We start from the raw sequence: 22,084 nt of genomic DNA, 5'->3' as shown, positions 1-22,084 counted from the left end.
TTAAAAAAGTACATAAAATGAATAAAAGCAGGAGCTCATTTCAGCTATTTTGTACCTATAATCTGCTTCATTTTGACACGATCTAAATCTTATGGCAATAGGTGAGCGTTTGGACACAGCCGCTCCGCTAAAACTTCACGTCTTGGTTCAGCTTTTTCTTCAGTTTTATCTTTGTAACAGATGCCATGGAAAATTTGGGCATTAAAGTGGCTTTAACATGATGGGATGCTGTACTGCGACTACACATCAGCTCTAAAAGTAAAATATAGTAAAAATGTTAAGATATCCACTGCAGATATTAACCATTAACACTTAGCAAAAACATCCAGTTTATAAATGTGTAACTTGGAGAATGTGATCATATTCTAATAATTATTTAAGTAAAACTTACATTTTTTTAAATATAATTTGACTTTATGTGAGATTCTATTGCTAGAACAATGAAAGTAACTAATAAAAACGCACATGAAATATGCAGTTTGAAAAATGATTTAATAATTGCTTAAATTTCGGTTCGTGTTTTAGATCGTATCTAATTTGCTTGTTAATCGTTCAATTTAAAAGCTTAATCAGTCGTAAGTTTCCTCATAGTTACATAACTTGAACACTTTGGTTTTAAACCGGAGAACCTCCGTTCTCTGCTCATTGCTTAATCCCACTTATCACACAATGGCGCCGGGAATGTATTTAGAGGAGCTATGCAAATGTCTTCAAGCAAAAGGCCAGATCTAATCTGTAGGTTTATTCTAATTAAAAGTGATTTACTTTCCTCACTGTGCCCTGAAAGGGAAGCTTAATATCTTGTTTCTCAAAGGAGATGGCATCCTCTAACTCAATTAGGCTGAAGAAGATGCACTTTGGTTAAGTTGACTGTGGCTAACGGTATTTAACATGCAGCTGATGGACTTTGGCTACATAAAGTCAGGGTTTGGGGGTAGTCCAGACCCGTTTGCCCCAAATATCTCTAAGTTTGTAGGTCTGAATCCATCGAGTCTTTTATTGAAGTACTGCCATTTAATTTTTTTTGTGTCCTTGAGTTTCTTGAATTTATTTTATTTTTTAAGGCCCCCGTTGGTTTGTACATGTAGTTTTATCCTGGCGTTTGACAGTTCGACTGACCTTTTTGTAAGAAGCAGCTCTTTTGTTTTTGGTTCTGTTGGTATAGACAGTCTGCCTTCATTTGCTCATTGCCTGTCTTTGATTTTTGCCCTTGCATTTCTTGAGAGCGGCTGTCAAAAATAAGTAACAAATGGCTTTACAGGAAATGAAACATGAATTCAGGTGTGATTTTGACAAATATTTCAACATACGTCAAATCAAGGTCCACTCATTCACTTGAGTGATATGCCGTAAACATACAAAAGCAGCAGTGTTTTTATGTCATAGACCAACAAAATGTGATATTAAATTGCAGCAGGAGGAACGGGATTTGTGGTTTTCAAACATTTTCACAAAGGAAAATCTGCGTAGTGTGGCATGCATCTGTTTTTGATCCAACACTAATAAATCAGTTGTGTGCAGAAGTCATTTAGTAAGTAAAATCTGAGTGTTTTTAGATGAAGATGAGTATAAATACAGCTGTTCTCACCATATAACTCTCCATTAGCATCATTCAGCTTCTATGTACCACAAATTTGGAATAAACTTCCAGTAAACTGCAGAACAGCTGAAACACTGAGTGCCTTTATATCTAGGCGAAGAACGTCCTGTGTAAAGTTGCTTTTAATGAGACTTTAATCAACAATCTGATGTGTAGCAATAGCACTTTACACAATGTAATGTTTCAAATGTTGACTGTGTATTCTTCTTCCATCTTACATTTTTGGAAAATCCTCATATTTGTTTGTCAAAATTTGATTTGCTTTCCAACATAAGAGGGTTATAAACAGAGACTCTGTTTAAGCTGCATAATTATGCAGTCTAACGTTTCACTGCTCCCCCAAACACCTCCGCGCCAACTGTATCTCCTCTCGAGCCCCAACATAGATTTCTTTTTTTTTTACGAGAAGTCATTAAAATGCACAAATAAGTTTTTAACAGGTGTGATCCATTTGTGATCTGAAGTAAACCTGATGCTGACCACAAAGTGTGAAACTTTCTCCTTTTAAACCCAAAGCTAAAGATTGTCTCCTAGATAAGTTACTGCATTTTCTGCAGAGCACTCAACAAAATCAGAATGAGTTTGAAATCTGAAGGAAATATCATCAGGAAACTAAAATTTAGGTTCTTGCGTGTCAATGAGATTTTTTTTTTTTTCATAGTTTAGGTTCATTTTAAGGTCTGCTGCAAATGTCAGTCAAAAGGATCAGATTGTGTTGCTCTATCACATCAATCAGCCTGCTGGATGAATGTAGATGCTCAGGGTAACTCAAGGTAAACATATCTAGTGTGTGTGACAATGTAAACTTGTTCACAAGTAAAATGCTAACTTTTGCACGTAGTAACTATCTTTATATTACTGGTTATCAGTGGTAGCATTACTAAAACAGAAAGCGCTGTATTTATTCTGCAAAAAAAGTACTCGGAATAAATACATTTTAGAATTTTTTATAAGAATTAAGAATTTTAAAATTATTTTAAATTTTCTTGTAAACATGGGAAGTTTCTGCTGCTCAGAAAACTGTCAGACAATTTGATGGTAGTAGTGTGTGTGAAAAGTGCTTGTGATATGGACATCTGGACTTTGCTTTAACTAGACAATTTTTAGCTGTGCTCTTTTAACTTCTTATAAGTTAAAAGTGAGTGGGTCTGTTATTCTTCTAAGTGCTCTTAAAGCAATGAATAGGAAAGTAAAAACTGTAGTTTCAAATATTTAAAATGTGAATAAAAAAAAATGCTGAACTCGCTATGGTGGCGATTGTATTTCCATCACTGTAAAGACTAATGGGGTAAAATGTGCATTTCCTATGCAGGCCCTCATTGACACAGGCACCATTTAAGGCTGTCAAGCCCCTTCACCACCGCCACCACTTAGTGAATAAAGGTCAGGCAATCAGGCATCTGGAAGGACAGCTAATTTGTCATCCCTTGACAAACGTGTCAGCATCCGATCTTGTCCGCAGGGCTTGATACTGCAACAAGCCGTAAAGGTTAAAAGATTCAAAGAACCCCCACCCCCACCCTCCTCTCCGTGCTCACTCTGTATCCATCGCAGCAAGAAACATGCGATGAAGCAGAAAATTCAATTTTGGATTTGATACGGCGAGGGTTACGCACTTTTCATGGCTGCAGCTCTGTGGAGTTGTTAGGCACGTCGTCTGCTGTGCTCGGTTAAACTATGCAGAAGCTTCTCAGATCGAGACGTTGCCGTCTCCTGCATCATTCCCTGTGAGCTGAATCCGCCTCTGGGTCTCCCAGATTAGGCGAAGGAAACGGCAAAAACCCAAACTAAATCAGCCTAATATCGGATGTAGCGATTTTGAAGAGTAACAATGAAAATTCCACAACTTGTTGTTGATGTATTTACTTAGGAAGTTTCCCAAACTCATCACTGAGGCATTACAAGTCGACTCTGAATGCATCGTAATAGCCTGTTTAGTGGGTCGCTCTTTAGCTGCAGGTGTATGTGCCTTTTTGGATTCCCAAGAGTGTAAATGACAGAGTGTATGAGGGAGAGAGATGAATGACTCTTTGATCAGGTGAGCTTATCAGGGGGTGTGTGTGTGTGCGTGTGTGTGTTTGCATGCATTGTGAGATAATGAAGAAGTCTGCCTGACAGCTACATGCCAGATGGAGTTAATGTACATCATTGTCAACAGTAGCTTCAGCCTAACTTCACTTTTTGGAGACCTTTGCTTCCACAGCAGCCAACAAAACCTTTGAAATGCTATAGCTGTGACAAATATTTGATGTACTTTTGTTTAGGAGTGTGAAAAGCTTTGGAGGTGGAGGAACTAGTGGGAACTGGAAACAATGAAGTAATGAAAACAACTAGTAAAATGGGAGAATTCAGCACTGCCTGACCAAATGAGGAGCTTATTTATCGGGGCACTGATTGGGAACAGGGTGCAGCTGTGAGAGGAGACCAAGTAGGTAGGCTGAGGGAAAGAGACTAATGAACTAGAGGAGCTGAGGAGGAAATAAACAATAGCAAAGACCAAACACTGTCTGGAGGAAGAGCAAGAATGACTAATCTGAATGCAAAGAAAGAAAAGAAGACCTAGGCTGAAGATAAAGACAGCAAATAGTCAGAAAACCAAACACGAGAAACCCCAAAATCCAAGCAACCAGTGATCTTGATGGTGTCTTTCTTGTACACATCCCATGAAAGTTGATCTTTCTGTTTGTTATGTGAATAGTAGTAAGAGTGTTGTGATGGCTTTTGGAGACTTCTGTTAGCATCTTGCGACCTACTTTAAGGGTGAAGTTCCATGGCCAGACCTGGGCCAATGGGTTGCTATAAGAAAATGTCCTCCACTTGTAGACTATTTATATACACTATGATGTTGTATTCCCATGTCTTCTCAGATCCTCAGATCTTGTTAAACCCCATAGCAAGCTCATTGGAAATCTGAGTATTTCACTCTAAGACTTGTAAACATTGCATCAACACTGCCTAATTTTCTTCTTTGCTATTCACTTTGCTCTAATTCCCTGTACGTTGGCTGCTTCATCAGCCAGCTGGCATAACTACAGTTCATGCAAGTGGTGGAGCAGCATTAGAGCCCCCCAGTGTCCAGGGGCCTGCATAGATCGATTGTTAAAACATGAATCTGACAAATACTGACAATATGCTATTTTGCTGCTGGTGCAGTCTATAGTATTGATGCGAGAATGTGCAAGGTTATCTCAGAGCCAAGCCTTGTGTGATGGTGTCAGGTATTGATGGCTTTAATTCACTTACAAGAACAAACATATACATATTGCATGTGCAAGCACATCATTTATTAACATGAGCATGTGCTGCAATGCTAAATTTACCTATTGTAGTGGATTTCGAGGAGACTTGGAGATTGAAACTGAGACATGAATGGGGTTTCTAGGCATTCAGAAAACGGTGCAGAGTAAACATCAGGAAAGAAACGGTCAAATAATGATTTCAAACCAAAAGCAGGAGCTGGAAGAGAGAAGTAAAATAAAGAAAAAGAGAGGGCAAAGCCAAGGGTCAGGCAGCTGAATTTGAAGCTCGTCATATACAACTATGCATGATGGAGAGCCCCAAGGCGGTGCACCTGTAAGTCTTGGTGCTGAGAGCGGAACGGAGCTTGGAAAAGAACTGCTCGCCGAGATGAAAAGAAATTTGTTTCCTGACCTTATTGAATCTGCCCACTCTGTAAATAACGGCTCATCCTCTCTGGGGCCCCACCGCCACCAGCCTTTGTCATCTGCGGCAGTTAGGCCTCATTCACACCTGATTGAAGCTGCTGGATGTTTTCCTGGATGGTCACAGTCACTGAAATGTCACTGGATGAACAGCTGCAAATGTAAAATCCTTATTTCAACGTAAAGGCATGCATGACCCCATCAGCACATACGCTCTTACTTTCAGCTCACATGCTCACCTTTTCATGAGCATGTTTCTTTAAAATTTTCCTGTAAACATGGGAAGTTTCTGCTTCTCAGAAAACTGTCAGACAATTTGATGGTAGTAGTGAGTGTGAAAAGTGCTCGTGATATGGACATCTGGACTTTGCTTTAACTAGACCATTTTTAGCAAAGAGACTTTCTCCTCTTGTGTCCCTGCTGATTGCTCACTTTGTACTAGTCTATTTTTTTTCAATCTTTTTTAATATAAATTTGTGGAACTGGAATGGTTTCTTATTTTATAGACACCAATGTTGCATTGCTATACTTTATCCAATTTGATTGTGAGAAAACCCAATCTTTTACTGTTGAACATTTTTAGACTTCCTCACTGGTCAAGGTAAGACTGTTGATGTGAAAACTTATAGTTACGCAACATAAAAACTGTTTCTTTGAAAAGAAAATTCAAGTACCACGCAAGGTGCCATGTTTTTCAATTTGAGCATCTTTTTTCCAAATTTGAATGTGAAAATACTTTAATCCATTTATCATTGCTTATTTTTGCTTGTTTTCCCCTCGTTTCACTTATTCGCTAAGGTCCAATTTAAAAATTAGCACCAAAATTGCTGAATTATTTTCCCACCGTTTTTCAGCAGAGTGGTGAACTTTTTCTCCATCTTTTCATCTGAAAGAACTTTTTCTAACCCACCGATTTCACCAACAAGTTTCCAGTTGCACTAATTAGCTGCGAAACATTGCGCCACACGCATTGCCACCAAGTCGCCTGACACGTGATCAGGTTACTATGTGCATCTCCTCATTATTTTTGAAAGAGTTTCATTTATTTCAAGTCTATGAATCCAGACGTCCTCAAGGTTAAATGCAAATGAGTCTTGTGCAGAAACTGCATCTTTTACTCTCCGAGGCTCAGTAGTAGATTATGATTAAAAACTAACATGTTTTCACATTAAAGTTTATTTCCTGCTCTGCGTTGCGGACTGATCAAAGTTTGCTCCCTTTAACCGTGATGTTCCTCTGCAGTGTAAGTTAAAATGTGTTGACAGGATCCTTCTGTACTTTTTCCCTTACCTCTTTTTCACTTTCCTCTCATTAATACTTCATACCTTCTGACTTTCAGAGCTTCCTCTGGTCGAATCTGCCTCTTGTAGTGCTGTTTGTCTCTCCACCCCTACCTCTACCCCAATGTTGTTTTTCCACACTTGTCAAACCTGTACTTACTGAAGTGACACCAACAGATGTAAGCGCAAACCTTCCTCGTACAAACCAAAACTACTTCCTGTTGCTGTTAATAGCTGATGCACGGCAAGAGGGCGTCATGTTGTTCCTGTGCTTTCTTGCAAAACAGGGGAATCGGAGAGAGAGAGATAGTGGAGGAACAACAGTGGGAGAGCGGAGGAGGAGAGGGCAGGTGGATGTCTCATGTGTGAAGCCCAATAAGGCTCAATCTGCTTCTCTGTGAAGCGACAGACTCTCTAACTGCGGTTTGCATTTATCCCAAATTAAAGCTGCTCCCTCTGGTTGCTGCAGTTTCATTATGCGTTGCAATAAATGATCCAGCGGAGCTGATGAGATTTTGAGAGAATTGGTGCTGGATGCTTTTGGATAGGTTGTTCTTTAAAAGTGTCAGCAGGGAAGCACAAACATCAGGGGGAAAAAAAAGCTGATTTTCATTTTTCTGCTCTTATGTTGGCTTCGGATTGAAGTCGACAACTTTCTGATATCTGATAAACCCCCTAGGTATTTCTGGTTTGATCAAAACAGAGCTGTAATACATATCGACAGCTAATGTATTTACATTTTAACTCTCATGTGATTATTGATATTTTTTTCATCAACATAGTTCAGTACAGGTTGAACTGTGAAAATGTTGGACCTCTATAGAGTTGCACTATGAAAACAATTTAAATTCTTTGTGGCTCTTCATCTAAACCTTTATCTGATTGGCTAACAAGCAGTGATGACCACGCGTCATTAAATCATACAATAAGGATCATTTAAAAATCAATATTTTATTTTTAATATTACATTTTATTTATGCAAGTAATACTTAATTCCAATTTACTTGTGGCATTGCCAAAAAATATACATATGGTGTTTATTCAACTCTTTTTTTTTTTTTTACTACGTTCTGGCTTCTCCAACAAATGTCTCATCATTTCTAAGTCTCTAACGTGAAAAGAAGTTTACCTCGGCCAATGAGAAATGATCGCTTGCTTGGAGTTTAAAATTTTTACCCAATTGTTAATGTTTTCCCGTGACACGTGTGAAGCGCCAGTTCGACGCCGTGAAGCTTTTTGGAAATTTCTTCCGCTGTAAACAACTTGCAAAGAGAGAAGTGCAGAGCTGAACTAATAGGCTGTCAGTGTTAATTCAATATTTGGAAGAGGTGACTAACGCAGAATAGCGTAGGAGGCCACTGACCAATCTACTAAAAAACCTTTAATTTGGGATAGCTAGCATGAAGTGCTACTAGTTGGGTTAGAGGCTAAAAGAGGGCTCAATAAAATTTATAATCAGAATTCAATAAATGTAGCTGTAACTCATTAATTTAGATTCTTCAAAGTGTTATCCAAGCAGACATCCTACTGTATGGGGAAATAGCACGCACACACAGAACATTCAAAACAAGCGGCAATATTCTGACTGTCTGAGCAGGCAAATTCAAACATCATGAACTGAAATTAGAAGTAAAATTTCCGATTTATGGTCTGTACTTTCCGCTTTGCTAGTTCTTGAAGATCAAGCGACGATGTAACGCTGCTTGGCGATCTAGAACGTCTCATGTGAACTCCTCAGTCTCCTGCCTGCTCACCCTTGATTAGAGATTTCTCCTCTGTGTTCTTATAATTTCAGCAAAAACAACAACCTCCCTTTTTAGGGGCTGCGCATACAGCCGGAGTTGTTTGACACGCGCTCTCGTCATTGTGTAATGGTGACTAATGTAGGGTAAAGAAACGCGGCCTTTGATCTTTGCGCTGAATAAAGCTGACTGTGCCTGTCTCGGTGCCCCTCAGGCCTCATTGTCAGCCTGCCAGAATGTCATCTTTCTCCCATCACTGAATATAAAGCTGTGGAATACATCATGCAAATAATCAGACTGGAAACAAACACAAGCAGCGCTTTGCCCCCCCAAAGGAAGAGGAAGTCGTCTCTAATGAGCGGGGTAAAATTGGAATATTCATCCTGACGCAGAAATGACTGACTGATTCCCTCCTCTCTAAAGCCGCTCCACCCCACTTGTCTCCTGTTCTCCCACTTTTCATTTGCAGTTCTATCAGTCCTATTTCCTCTATTGCTCCGACTTCCGTTTCTTCTTCTGTCTTCCCGGAACATCCTGATTCAGAGGTTACGATCACAGTCACAAATCTGCCTTTTTTTTTTGTTTGTTGGCTCTAGTGGCCTTTATTTGAAAGTAGTCCGACAGGAAAGAGTGTAATGAGAGAGTGAAGACATGCGGCAAATGTCACCAGGCCTGGAATCGAACCTGCATCCACCAGCACGAGAACTAAGGCCTCCATTCGTGGGTCGTGCTTTGCCCCTGCGCCACCACAGCACCCCACAAATCTGCCTTTTTTGACCCATTAATGAATGCAGGGAAGAGATAGAGGAATACCTCAAAAATATGTAGACAAACAGAAACGGAGATCTCTAAATTTAGGGAAGAATTTCCTTCCCCCACATTCTGAATTTAGTCATATTAGTTTGACTCTGTTTGGTCTCAAAGGTATATTATAAAGTAAAATATTTTTTATTGATTTTAATTATTTGAATATTAATATTAAAGTTATTTTTTTAATGTAAATTAAGGCTCCTTCTCATTCTGGGGAATTATGAAAAAGAAAACAGTATGGAAATTTCCGGACGGATGTTTGAAATATTTGTCCATCCTTTCATTCTTGAAACCTGACAACTGGAGAAGTATCAGTCATAAATTAATAGCAAACTTTTTGATTTAAGCTTATTTGAAAATTCTGTATTACACCCCAGAGCCTTTCGTATCTCTGTCCAGTTTTACTCTGTGGACAGGCAGACGCCTGTAACTAAAATGATGAAAAATGTAAGTTAGCAGAGGAAGATGAACTACATGATGTGCCTCAGGCAGAGGCTGGATGATATAAGAGGGGAGGGATTTTGTTTCTCTCTTGACCACCTTTTAAGAGTGACCTAGTAAAGAGGAAATAAATCTTGAAAGAAAGTTTACATGTACCTGCAGAATGGGCTTTTTTCTGCGTGTCCTAAAATTACATCTAGAGCAGCGTGAGAGAAATATTTTCAAATGGATGTATTTATATCAGCCAGCAGATGTACCGTTGGCTCATTACGCTGTGTCTATGAGTATTACCGAATGTTTGTGCCACATTATGCAGTTATATGGTTTTGGTTTTGACACAAATGTCTACATCAAAACATGTTTTAAGACGTTTCTGTAAGATTGAAGGACGATAAAGTCTACAGGCTTTTATTGTGAAATACTTCAAATTCTATTGATTTTTCACAAAACGACCCATGTTGCAATCAACAAAACGACAAAAAAATAAATAAAAATAATAATAATAATTCTGGCTTAAAATTGTAAGGGGCCATAAGGAGAAATTAGTTTTTGGTTCTCTCATCCCGTTTGGGGAACTCAGATGCGGACCAAAAGTGCAAACTCTTGTCTGCCTAGATATTCCAAATATTCAGATAAAAACCACAAATATATTTCAATGTCGAAAACCATTCAGATGACTTTAACATTCTACTTATAATGTAGATGTATGTGACCTTTGTTTGCACAAAGTTTTGTAAAAATGTGTGAACCATCAAAATCTCCATGTTTCTTACATCAGAGATCCTTGAGAGCCGTGTTCTGTACCGCGTCTCCTGAACAGCACACCTGAATCAAATAGCTGAATTGTCTCCTTAGTACATGTTGAAGTTCTGCAGATTCATGCTAATGACCCAATTATTTGATTAAAGAGTGCTGAAGCAGAGATGCATCTAATATATGCAGGACACAGGCCTTAAGGGAATTTAGTTTGACACCTGTGTTTTAGATAATGATGAACAAAACTACATTTTAGTTTGGATTTTTTTTTTTTCATTTTTTTATGCATTTCAGTCTTTGGCATATACTGTTCCAGCTTAAGAGCTGTTGTAAAAGTTTTGGTGTCATACAAGGAGGGCATTTGAAAGCAGGTGGTGTATTAAACACACACACACACACATATGGACGAAGGGCATTAGGAACAGGCAAGCTGGTTGTGATAACGAGGGAACAGCAAGAGACAAGAGGGGTGTTAGTGGCAGGTCGAGCTGCCTGGAGGCTGAAGATTAAAGAGGGCATTTTAATCAAGCAGAGAGTGAAGGGAAAAAAGTGTCAGCTTTGACAGCAGATATAATCAACTTCTGTGCCGTTCTGCAGCTCAGGTAGCGGTGAAGTTGATAAAGTTTCTGTTTGCAAAGTGCTAAAATTAAAAACTCGTTTTATTCCAAAAGGTTTCATAGGTAGATTATGTTTTTCTTTTTCACAAAGTTAAATCTTTTATTTGCTGGATCTTCAGAGTTTGACACTCGACATAACAGTGAATTAGGAAAATATTCATCCTTGCATCCAGCGGTCATTTGGTGAGAGGCTGTACACACCCTGGACAGGTTGCTAGTCCATCGCAAGACTTGGAGAAAATGTTTTTTTAATTGGTTTTACAAGTTTGTTTGTTTTGCACAACCTACATTTATGTCACTCCCAAGCTAATTTTTAGGGGATTCCAATGTTTTCTTGATGAGAAGGTGTATATAATCCCTCCTTCCTGAACTCTCCCAGGAAATGGCAGAACTGCTGACTCAATCTCTTAGGTTTAGCCAGCCACTTTACCAAGGAGTTCATTTCATCCACCTGTATGTGGAACATCAGTCTTTTGGTCACAATCCATACCTTTGTCATATAAGCGATGGCTGCAATTTAGACTGGCAACTCATCACCACCGATTAGAGCCTCATCCACATTAGAGGAAGAGGCTCTAATCTGTCTATTAATCTCTTGAGGCATTCCAATGTAACTTGTGAACCAGACAAATGGGCAGACACAGATTTATATATTTGAAAATTAATTCATTGCCTTTTTCTGATGTATCCAGGCTAAATTAACACATTTTCATCTTTTTTTTTTTTTTTTTTTTTACTTAGAAATATTATCCCCCAGCATACATTGCCTGTTTGGGGTATAAAAATTACGCTTTTTCATGTTTGTAATAAGTTATGAAACACATTTTAAAATGTTGTAAGCAACGAATCTACCTTGTTTTTGTATATTTTGCTTTTTTTTTTATATCTCAAATCAGTATTAATTCAATTTATGGAGCAGCAATTACCAAATGTCTCCAATTGGTTAACAAAAAAAAATTAATTCAACCCAATCATTCTTATTAAGCATCCATGTAGTGACAGTGGATTGGTAAAACTCTCCTTTAACAGGGATAAACCTCCAGCAGAACCAGAACCTGACTCAGTACAGAGGTCAATATGCCACTACCCTTAAAATATCTGCACCGAAATGCCCTGAATTCATACATAATAGACAATAAATTAAAATAATCCACATTTGAGGGTAAAATAAAGCTTAAACAATGTTTTAATAGTGATTATCTATAAATCTAATGACTCAAAATAAAATTGATAAAATAGCTATTCCTCTTTTGTACTTGTGCGTTAGTTTTCTTTAAAAAAACCAAAAACATTAGCCTTTTGATCAGCTTTATTTTGGATGAAATATATAATAATGCTTTTGAAAAACACCCCTCTGACATGTTTGAGTTCTGAGTTAACCCGTTTTAGTTGCTAAAAGACTGAAATTATTCAGAAAATATTTATAAATGTGCATATTCAAGTTAGAATTTTAACAGATAAAGTAAATCACTCCCATTTGAATAAATGTTTCAACTGTTTATTCCAAATTGCTTTTTTGCTGCGTCACCTTCACTGATTTGAACTATTTGGTTTTTTTTTGGGGGGGAAGACCCTTCCACCCGTTCACTTGTTACATTTGTTGAACGTTTGAGTCTTTTTATTGCAAGGGTTGTGCCTCAACACAAGTCTTTGGGTTGCCATTAATGACATCCATGGGGGACAACGATGTTGTTGACACTCCCATGAATGAATATGCAGCAGATGAAATTATCTCTCCGGGGTTCTACAGAGTGAATTTGAATTACAAATTCTAATTTGGATCATTTTAATAACTGTTCCATTGTAAAGTCTCATAATCCAACCTGAGCTTTATTATGTAGCAACGATGTGATGTAGAATCATGTAACTCATTGTCTGGGACGTGTTACACCGATTGTCATTAAAATTCAAGATAATGCAGCTTCTACTGGCTCGTTCATTTGTAGTGTCCAACCAGATTTATGACATAGATTATTTTCTTCATTGTGGCTCCATCCCACACCGATAAGATCTGTCAGGAGCCTGAACACAATGTTCTCCTGTACTTAAAGATTAGAGAATAATTGATTTAGTGGATGTCGTTGCCAAGCTGCGTAGTTGGAAAAGGATGAGAAGCTTCGATGCACAAACGTCTTTGCTAACTTTGATCAAATATTTGCTCGCTTTCCTCCCGCTACAGATTTGCTTTTGTGTCATTGCCTGGAGGAAACTTCTGATCACATTTGTTATGCATAAATATGCGACAACAGCAAGCCCGCACCCTTGATTTCTCAGTACGAGTGCCTGATTCTGTGCTCGCTAATAATCACGTGCCTCTTATAAGGCACCAATATGTTGAATATGTAAAACAATTCCTCTTTTTTTTTTAAATGTCTCCAGAGCCCGTCTTCATCCCACATTCTGTGTGATTATAATGTGCTAATGGCATTGATTAACTGTTGTTTGAAGTCATTTTGTAACCACACAGTTTTGGTAAACTAATTTGTAAGTATAAGTCCGATTGGGATTTGATTAAACCAAGAGGAAGCCTGTAAAAAGAAAAAAGAAAAAGAAAAAGTTGTTTACCTATTTCATGACAAAAAGTTTGTCCACCCTAGAAAAGAGATTAATCTTATTTTGTATTTATCTCTGGACAGCATGTAGACAACATGCAATATTAACTTTATCTCCTTCAGCTTTTAGTTTTTTATGTTTTCACATTTTCCTGACACACAGTGAAATTCAAGAGAAATTTCATGAGATTGAGCTGGAATTTTTTTCTGCTTGATCTTTCCACTTCCATCTTTATTTGGTTTACACCAAACATTTTTTTCCATTTCCTCCAGTTTGGAAAATCTCTTGAAAATTTCCAAAGTGGTCAATGTGAGAGGAAACCAGGCAACACGGGGCTGACAGGACAAGGGGGCTTGCAATTCTAGTTTTTTAAATTGCTGCTGTTGTAGGCCCCCTGATTGTACCCTAAGGGCTTTAAAGACTTATTTTAGCATCCTGTGGTCTTCAATGGAAATTTGTTTGGATGACAAGACCTCTGCATATTAGCTGGTGCTTTGACAGAAGCTGTAGACTACTTTACAAACAAAACGATTAATTTCAAATTCAGATTTCTGTAAATCCCCTACAAGTTGCATATGCTGCTTGAAATGTCCTTCTGAAAGACCTCCCTCAGCTCTGAGTCTCATCATGATGTTCCCATTCATTTCAACAGTCAGGATCATGCAAACGAAATGCAAACCTCCCTCAAAATGCTGGATAACAATGTCCTAATCTACTATGTGATGCGGTTGCATATACATTTTGGTCATTTAAAGTAGGAATAAATGTTGGGATGTCCCACTACATTTAACAAAAAGAAAATGTTTAAAAAATGTAAAAGTTTTTTTACCCTAGTTTTTTTTATGTAAACCGGTATTTTTCAACTTTGACATTCAAGATTAATGTGTCTAAATATGCTAAGAATTATACAGGTTTTAAAGCGGTTTCTGTCATGATTATCATCAGGATTTTGTATTTACTTAACTTGATCCGATTGAATATGCATCTGAGATTTTTGTTTGTCATCTTGTGCTTGAGGAATGTTAGACGATCTGTCAAAAAAAAAAAAAAAAAAAAAATCAAAGCTGAAACCAAGCTTAAACCTGCAAAATGACAATGATCCAAAACATGCCAGTAAATCCGTCAAGAACGAAAGCCCTCGAACATCTCACAGCTAAAAGTTCAGTGTGGTGAACCTTCCCCATTGCAATGCTAAGGACTTGTTAGCCAAAGGGCACAACATTAGCGATCAGAAGACAGGGTGTCCTAACTTTTTTTCTCTGAATAAAATATTTTCTAAGCATCTTTAACGATTATAGCAATTAATTACAGTTAAATCACTCTCTTGATATGTGAACATTTCTTTTGAAACAACTGAACATATTCACACTACTATTTGTTAAATTCCATAAAATCTATTATATTTTCAATACATTTCTTGACTTCAGCAACCAAAATAAAAAGTTTTAATTCAATTGCAGCCAAGTATAACATTTTTTGCCTTGTTTTTTTATAAACAGCTAATGTCCAAACCAATCTCCATCTCTGCTACGTCTCATAAAACATGGTTAATTACAGCAGAATCTGTCAGTGAGGGAAACTAAATTACTGTCACTAATTACTTTTCATGGCAACTATCTCCCGCAATAGTAAACCAGCAGCTCCAGTGATAATATGCAATCAGTTCATCTGCACAGATCAGGGTTCAGCAGATGTTCCGTACCTGGCGAGACGTGCACGGCAACAAACGGTGCCAAATTAATTTTTCTTGTGATTTCGGTTAGAGGCAGAGAAGGAGGGGGTCTTCCGTCGCGGGCCCTTTGGTGACTTGCTGGACGGTCGTTACTAAATCTTCACGCTCACGTGGGAGAAGACATGAGTGAAAGGTTGCGATGCATCAATGGGGGGGTCAATTTTATAAAACGCAAGGGGGTCAGCGTCAAAGATCGGTACAGGGTCAAGTCAGTAATGGGAACCATTTTTCATAAAAGCGCATTTCTCAGCCCGGTCTCTGAGGCGGGTGTGAGAGGGAAGTGGTGAACCGCAGGAAATGGCATTTCAATGTGTGTAACCTCTCGCCTCGCAACGTCCTCCTCTTGACAGCGAATGGCAGGTCCTTCTCATCTCTCTCAAGCTGCCTCGTATATCACTTACGGCTCCGGCCCACCTCTTCGTCCCACGAGACGGCGGAGCGAGCGAGAGGGAAGAGTGCAGGTGGTGTGGGTGAACTGCTCCTCAATCTAGCAGCTACTCAACAATCAACGAGACATCTATCACCGGGTCTGAAAGTAATTTTGAACCAACTGACACGCATGCGCTTGCATCTTGGGCCTGCGATATAGATGGATTGTTGATGAGTGTCGCTCAGCTGCCTTGAACATAAAAAGAAAAAGAAAAGAAAGAAACTGGGCACATGGACTCCCTTTTGTTGTAAATGGCACAAAGGAAGACTGCAGTGGAGTCGCCCTCTTTAATCTTGACACTGTGACCACATGGTGGCACTAGCAGCCAAAACCAGTGAGACAAGAGAAGGCACATGGAAATTAGGAGAGTAATATCTACCATAAACACTAACTTTATGTAAGATTAGGTGTATTCTTTTAAAAGAATGAACATAAACATACTGTAAAAGACTTTGCTGAGCTGTTGATTAGCGCTAAACATTTCTGAAAAACTGAAGGAGGAAGCGGCTGATTGATTCAGGTCACGTTTGAGCCTAAATGTCACCGGCCAGAGAGCAGCAGGTTAATTGAAGACATCTTCTCCTGGTGACCTGATTCACTGAGCAGGAAGACTTCTTGGCCAGCGGTTAGTCTGGTACTCCCTTCGCTCTCCCGACTTGAATAATGTACATTTGTATTCTTTCCCTCTGTGCTTAGATTTGTATTCAACTCGTATTCATATCTCAATGGACAGATTCACATTTTGTTACAACACAAGTAGAGATGTATTTTATTGGGACTTTATCTGACTAACACGTAGTAGTACTTAATTGTTTGTTAGAAAGCACTGGTGAACAAGCAGCATCACAAAGACGAAGGTCAGGGTGAAAGACGTGGAGTGATTTAAAGCAGAGTTGGGCTGTAAAACATTATCACATATTGGACTACATTGCTGTTTTGGTCAACAATTGAATTTAGGATTAAAACACCCATTTGTGGGATTTTTTATTATATTCTTCTTGTTGAATCTTTTCCTTAAAATACATAATTTCTTTTTCTCAATGCTGTCTTGAGTTTAAGCTGTTTTTGCAGAGCAATGGCACAAATCTCTGTTTGCATACAGCTGCGCAAACATACCCCAAAAGAAAGGCAGCTGTAATTGCAGAAAAAAAGTAATTCCACACAGCAAGTGTTCAATATTAATAAATAAATGTAAAATGTTATTTTCAAGGAATATCAATAATTTGGCAACACATGAGACGACACAAGGCGCAGCAGTTTTTAAATAAGTTCACAGGGCTTTGCAAAACCTTGAAGCCCCCATTACTTTTATTAGCCGTTATCCCGCTTTAGCAGTAGGAGCATTCTCGGAATCGATAATATTTTGAAGTGCCTCTTTTGGGATTTATTTTTGTAACAGGGCATGTTACAAAAATATCATTTGTACCAATTGCAGTTTGGTTTCCATTGAGTCTCTCGAACCATATTACTATTTACTCTGTGTTTTAGTCGAAAGCTCTGCAAGTCTGACAGATGGGTGGAATAACAGAAGATTATGAAGCTGTGACTTTCAGGAGCGCATGTAGTGAAGCCTCCTGAGGATTCGCTGCCATTTTCACACATTGTTTGAGTCTGATTTTTCTTTCTTAACATTGGTAAGCAAAATGCTTACACTCGATATGCAATAATTAGCACTGGGATACATGGCTTACATATACGGTGACTAATAAATTCATAAAGAAAATGCAGTTTCTCTGAACTGATGCCATTTGCCACAATTTATGTTATCTTAAAAGAAACTCAACCTATAGTCATGTAAATTATAGCCAAATAGCATAATATTCTGAAAGATCAGAGCAGTTGGGCGTTAACAATTTTGAGCCAAAAAAAAAAAACATCTGCTGAAAGTTGGTAAATAAAGTCAGGGAGGTTGTAGATGTCTTTTCCAGTGAGGTCTGCTATTTTATTTTTATTTTTTTGCTAACAAATAAATAGAATTGCATCAAAAATAAATGTCTTATGTTTAAACTTCTACTAGTGCATAAATAAATCAAATAGTGAGAGAAAAATAGTTTCGGTCACTAAACACTAAATTTTCACTCTACAGGAGCGAAACGTCTGTGAAGGTCCAGAGTTTAACAGTTTCATCACTCGGCATTAGATGGAAAAAAAATAGTTCAGACCTCCACATATAAGTTTTCAGAAACAATTTTTATTGTTGCTATTCATATCTGCCCACCTTTTCTCTTTGCTGAGAGAAATAGCCCCAGAGTTCCAACATTAATTTCCATTAAAAACAAAACTGAAAAAAAAAAAACCCAATTACTTAATTACAATTTATTTTTAAAGGATCGCTGCCTGAGCACTCAGCATGTTTTTATTTCTCGCCTCTTACCTGCTTTTCTAGAGCTACATAAAAGCTTCACTGAGGATGAGGAGGAATCATAATTTTCATATTGCTTATATTTTGTCAAAGTGATATATTTTTTGTAAACTCTGGAATTAAAAAAAACAAAACTTCTGGACATTCTATACATAATGTTCAATATTTCTTTTTCATTAAAGTTTGTTGACATCGCACCAAGAATTGTGTCACCAAGCTGGACAGCAGGTGGCAGAAGTAGTTGGAATTGGTTTGCATCACCTGGACTGTAGGTGGCAGTAGCGGTCAGAAAGTAGCAAAAGCGGAAACGCGAAGTAGTGTCCACTTTTACTGGGATGCAGATGGCAGTCAGAAGTAGAGTTGGTATTGCATGATGTAATATGTTTTGTGAAAAGTTTTCATTAAATAATCTAAATGTTTATGACCAGTTTAATTAGTATGTCAGTTTTTTTTCTAAACATGGGAAACAAACTGAACAAACATGAAAAGAATGCTTCACCATGCAGTGTTTGTACTTATAGCGTATATCTATTTCAGAATAAATATAATTTTATCTGAACACCTAGTAACGTGTTGCGTTGTCTGTTTGCTTTGACATCATTCTGTGTTCAGAGAATCAAATCTCAACCCTCCCATCATTAAATATGTTGAGGTTTTATGCCCACTGCATTGTTTTTTTTTTTTGCTTGTACCTCGTTTTGTTCCGGAGATTAGTCTAAAGCTGTTCCTCTTTATAAATATTAATTTGCCTCATCTTCCTTTTCCAAAGCCTGAGGCGTCCGGCGCAGGTGTTATGTGAACAACACGGCGGACGGCGAGCAAACCGCCACATGTGCAGGAAGTCGTAGTAATGATTGCAGTCCCCAGTGCACTCTGGGTAATAATTATCCCTCATTTATCATAATAGCAGGTAAACGCTCGTGCTCGGATGCAACGCTGCACCTAGTGAGACACCGGCAATAGATCTGCACTTTTTTTTTCTTTTTCTGTCCATCTAAAGCAGCCAACTTGGGTTTATACACATAAAAGAAATGTATTGGAAATCAATTAAAAGTAAATGAGACCTCCTTAATATAGTTTGAAACTCTCCTTTTGCTGGTAGCATGAATGAGGCGGTAAAAAAAAAAATCAAGTGGCATGTTTATTACATCATTTCAGTGCGGACTGCTAAGATTTTTGCTAATAGAGACTTGCTTCTTGAGTTCTTTTGAGTCAGCTTATAAAATAACACAAACACCAAACCCCGAGGCAAAGTCTTTACCATCTCAGTAAAGAAGCTCAGAGATAAAAACAAACAGTTCAAATGACCTTTGAAAAGATCCCCATCTCTCAGTTCACCCGCGAAGAAGCAAAGCAAGAAGCTAAGCAGGGAGAAGTCTATTTCAGCAGGGGATAAAAGTGGAATCCCAAACTGTGGTAATTGTGCTCCCTATTCAGCCGTCCCTTCCCCACCCCCCGCACTTTTTTTTTTTTTAACAGCTCTTTCTGCTCCATTTACGCGAGCAAGTTTGTGTATGTCGAGTAGGAGGGAGCAAATGCAGAAACGTGAAGATGCTTTTAAACCTACGTTTTCTAGTCATAAATTTATAGAACAGCTCTTCTGCTTCTCAGATGTTGCTTAGATACAGCAAATAAGTTGTACTGCATTGTAAAGAATATATGGACCACAAGGTTCATATATTCATCGACGTCAGTACTGCTTAAATCCTGGGAGAAATTTTACAAGTGTGTCTCACACATTTACAGTTGTTACGTATTTGAATTAGCACCACATATGGAAGTAGCACAGAATTTTTTTTGGGGGGGTAAAAGATCGGAATTGGGTGGTGAAAAGGCCTGATTTAGGCAAAAACACATTTGGGCAAAAACAAAGCAAATGTACCTGCTGTGAGAAGGCAGCCAAATACACACCTCAGATTTTTAAAATGTAAAACATGTTGAAAACCACATTCTTATGCTTCACACAAAAAGCCGCCTGATGCTTCAAGTTCGACGCGTCTGCACTTTGAATGCGGACGCTTGACATTTTGCTCTACACCTAACGTTTCGCATGTCCGATTTACATTCAAAGTCTATGTGGACTTTGAACGTCCACGTAGACGCGCGTCGAGCTGACGTGCGTCAGACACTTGAAACGTGCCTCCACATAGACTTTGAATGTAAACCAGACGCGCCTGACGCTCAAAACGCTTTTGGTGCGAACAAACCATTATACTTTCTGTGCACTTCACAATATTGCGTCTCAGTCTAGAATAGATTAGAATAGAATAGTTTTTTCTTAATCCCACAGTGGGGAATTAACTTTTTACAGCAGCACAGTAGCAAAATATACCCCATTTAATATGAAAATATCTAAAAATAAACAAAAAAAAAAACACCTAAGCAATCTGAACTATTTTAATAACATACCCATAGATACAAAAAAAAAATTACAGAGGCTTGAAAATCTGGGCGATTTTTAAATACAGAATAAACAAAATATCTTATTATTCATGTTAATCACACAGCTCTGCAAACTTGCATGCAGTGACATGAGGATTAAAACTGTGATGGCAGTCTAACATGTTCATGACAATGAAAATGAAGCTGCAATTGTTCTATAGCGGTGAAATAAAGACATTTGCCCTGTACTTCTAAGTCCTAATTATTAACTTGGAGAACGTGCGCTATACCTTGTTTGTTGGGGGTCCAAGTCTCTTCCTGTAACATCTCTGGGTTAGGAGCAGTTGCTTAGCAACAGCACTAATGGAAGTTACCAGTGACTGGTAAACATCTCTCCCCAAATGTCAAAATGTTCCTGTTAATGAGAGGCAGCATGTGAGTAAGAGCTTTTTAGGACTTTTCTTTCACCTGGGGTTTTTCACATCCTTCCGGTCGCCACTGCATCGCCGTTATTGCCTCCCAGTTAACAAGCATGAAAAGCGGCACATTTCGATGCTTTTTTTTTTTTAACTCCTTTGGTTGTCTAAAAGGAAAAAAAAACTGAATCCACATTCACGCGCCAAATCAGTCGCTTAAAGCTGAATAACTTTACAAGTGGCTCTTCTGGCTCAGCCGCTGCTGTGTGAAGGCATTAGCTAAATGCTTATTTGTGTTAAATGCGGTGCTACAACAGGGCATTTCTTGGCTCACAAATTTGATATGTAAAATAGCTTCACATGATGCAACCAATTAAATTTGCTGGTTTGTGTGTGTGGGTGTGTGTGTGTGAGTGGAATACGAGACAGGGTTGAAATCCAGACACCTCTCACTTGGGCCCTTATTAGCTATGCAAGGCTTTGAACGGGTCTTTAACCTCGGCGTTTAATCATATAATTAACAATGATGGGAAAAAACCGGCTAACACCGCCGTCCTACTCTAAACATTGTCCTCCAAAACGTTGTCTAGACCTCATGTTTTCACAGACAAACACATTTTTCGTGACCTTTAAGACACGGAGAGGGTTTGCTACATCGGGCATTAGCTTCTCATTTAAACATGTGCCGATCCGAACTAATGCATTGTTGGTATGCGGATCTTGTACGTTAGCAGGCTTGGCACGCCGTGGCGATGTGTAGATCTGAGGAGCGGTAGCGGACTCGGCGTTGCCTGTTGGGATAAGTATTTAGATTTTATTCACTGTCACATTCGTCCCTCCTCACTCTCTCCTCTGCTGGCTGATTACCTGCTGCTGGCATTTAAGGAGCGTTTGGAGGTTGCAGCCTCTCCTGCTCTGACGGGCCACACATCAAGCTGGATGAGAAGCTGTTTACAACAGCCTCATTTTAATTGCTCATCAAATTATTGGCTAAATGACGAGACATGGGAAAATTGCAGTGGACATATGGATTCAGACAGTGGCCATCAAACGCTGCCCCGACACTCGGTTTAGCGAGTTTAACCATTCAACTACAATCATTAATCAATCAGTTTTTCAAGTTATTTTTGAGGTTGTATAATGTATTAAAATGTCAATCAACAAATTCCAGTTTTTCCCCTTTCTTTTTTTTTTTTTATACCAGTCTCTTATGCCACAGGACTTTGATGGACAGTTTCATGTAAACATGAAACTAGCTGGTCAGAATTTATAAAAAGATGATTAATTGAAAGCCTTACAGG

The sequence above is a fragment of the Poecilia reticulata genome, linkage group LG23 (assembly GCF_000633615.1).
Source record: "Poecilia reticulata strain Guanapo linkage group LG23, Guppy_female_1.0+MT, whole genome shotgun sequence".
Lineage (NCBI taxonomy): Eukaryota > Metazoa > Chordata > Actinopteri > Cyprinodontiformes > Poeciliidae > Poecilia > Poecilia reticulata.
This window is presented reverse-complemented; position numbering follows the sequence as displayed.